The sequence below is a fragment of the Lycium ferocissimum genome, chromosome 9 (genome assembly GCF_029784015.1).
Source record: "Lycium ferocissimum isolate CSIRO_LF1 chromosome 9, AGI_CSIRO_Lferr_CH_V1, whole genome shotgun sequence".
NCBI classification, from domain to species: Eukaryota; Viridiplantae; Streptophyta; class Magnoliopsida; order Solanales; family Solanaceae; genus Lycium; species Lycium ferocissimum.
This window is the reverse complement of record NC_081350.1, coordinates 12,255,812-12,257,946: the sequence shown is the minus strand read 5'-3', so window position 1 is coordinate 12,257,946 and position 2,135 is coordinate 12,255,812. Positions and strand designations below refer to the sequence as shown.

Genomic DNA, 2,135 nt, shown 5'->3' with positions numbered 1-2,135 from the left:
ACTTAAGTATAAAAATTATGTATATAATTATTCATTTGGATTGGTTTTCTCTTCGTTTTTAAATTAACCAAAGCAAACCATTCTTTTTTCTTTGAAGGTTTAACATCAAACCAAACCAAGACAAATACTATCAGGTTGGGTCGATTTCTTACCGAACGGTGAACACTTCTCAAGTAACATCTTGTACAAAAAGGAGAATGGATGTGAACGAAGATATGATAATTTTTCGTTAGCTCATAAAAACAAATTTTTGAAATTTTATTTCAGAAAATTGTTTGGTCATAAAATTGTTACAATTTTCCAGTTGAATTTCGAAATTTGAAAAACTCCAAAAAAGCTATTTCACAATTATCACTATAAAAATTCAAAAACAACTCCAGGTTATATTCATGTTCAAATACAGCTTCAATTTCTAAATACCATTTTAAACTTGAAATTAAATACGTACTAATTTTTCTTTTCAAATATCACAAATTTTATATTCAAACGACCACTTAAATCAGGATATAGTCCGGCTCCAATGCGTATATCGGATACCGGGTGAAAAAAAAAAAGTATTAGCAAATCTGGAAGGGAGGGCCATTTGTTCAAATTCTTGTTTCATTGATGACACGGTTGGGCCTTGGAACCGCAGAACCAATGAAAGAGCTGTAGCAATGTGTAAGACCTGCAAAAGTTTTGTCCTTCATTGCAATTAAAACTTTTTCCGTATTAGGGTTTCTGCAAACGACACTATATATACATTAGGAACTCCACTCTGAAATAATCATCAGCTCAACAATACAAGGCTCCTTTCTTGTTGGTAAGTAACAAGTCCATCTCTTTCTTTGTTTTCTTATAGATTTAATTCATGTCATTTGGCTTCAAAAAAGAGTCTGCAGCAGGTGCCTGCTTAATGGTAACCCGACTGCCGCATGAAGCCTAAATAAATCGTTATCCAAAATGAAGATCCATCAGAGTTAATTTTACTCTTTTGATACAATATTTTGGATATATTTGTCTTCAATTTTGTTTGTTGTATGAGGCATTTTCAGACAACAGGTGTTTTTTTTGTTTCAATGAAAAACTACCTTTTGCACGGTGCCTATACAATTGCTACTTATCACGATTGGAGGATGTCATTTTTTCCTAAGCTTTCCTTCAAATTAATAGTAGCCACATTTTTACAAATTATTATTCATTTTACTCTGTTTTGCTATGATGAGAAGCTAACATGTAAGAAGATCTATTTAAAGCTTGGATCAGCTTGGATCTTCAATGAAATTTGCGTTTTACGCTTGGCTTCTGAGCTTTCATATGTTATGTTATTTTAGTTTTATTTAAAACCTGATGAAAAAAGCAGGGATCTATTGCCATTATTGTGAATGGGTCTCTCGTTAAATTCAGGGACATCATAACTGCATTGTTATTGGGTGAACCACTTGACTTATCTATGATGGAATGGTTCAGTAAATGATGATACATACTCTTTGAACTATAATTTTAGGATCACAATGTTGTGTTAATGTTGTTACAACATTATATTTAACAGCTTGTAATTTTTTTAGATTTGCCTCAGGGACAAGTGAGGTAATATCTGCAGGGTCACCTACTTCCAAGCAGTGGCGGATTCATGATTTTTATTTTGGAGGGTTCGAAAAAAATAACAAAAGCTAAATATAAATAATAATGTTGTCAATGAGAATCAAACTTAAGATGCTACAGGCAATCTTGAACACTTGGATGCTTGAGCTAACCTTTTACATTTGTGTAGATTGTTCAAAAATTAATATATGTACATAAATACAGAAAATTTGCCTTACATATACAATATAATTTTTTGTTTCGGGTATTCACCAGAACACCCTCGGCCCCTTTAAATCTGTCCCTGCTTCCAAGGACAATGGAGCAGTATTTTTGTGTAATCTTGTTTATAGCTACTGTTACAATACCCATTGTTGTTGTAGTAGTAAATAATAGGTAACACCAAAAAAATAATATCGGAGTTCGCTTGGACAATAGTAGTGATAGTTCTTTAATTAATAAGTTTCATATACATGTTTCTGAACTCAAATAGGTTGAGCTGAATTACATTTCAATTAATGCGAAACTGCTACATTTAACTGGAATTACATATAGCTGTAAAACAATTAAGT

At 32.0% G+C, this 2,135-nt stretch overlaps 2 non-coding genes across 2 annotated transcripts; both read left to right on the top strand.

Annotated features, from left to right (window-relative positions):
* The first annotated feature begins 1,191 nt into the window (after nucleotides 1–1,191).
* On the top strand, nucleotides 1,192–1,293 carry LOC132032246 (small nucleolar RNA R24). Its single transcript, XR_009408392.1, has one exon. It is a non-coding gene; the product is annotated as a small nucleolar RNA R24 (small nucleolar RNA).
* Nucleotides 1,294–1,332: 39 nt separating this feature from the next.
* On the top strand, nucleotides 1,333–1,466 carry LOC132032275 (small nucleolar RNA snoR74). Its single transcript, XR_009408415.1, has one exon. It is a non-coding gene; the product is annotated as a small nucleolar RNA snoR74 (small nucleolar RNA).
* Nucleotides 1,467–2,135: the final 669 nt, after the last annotated feature.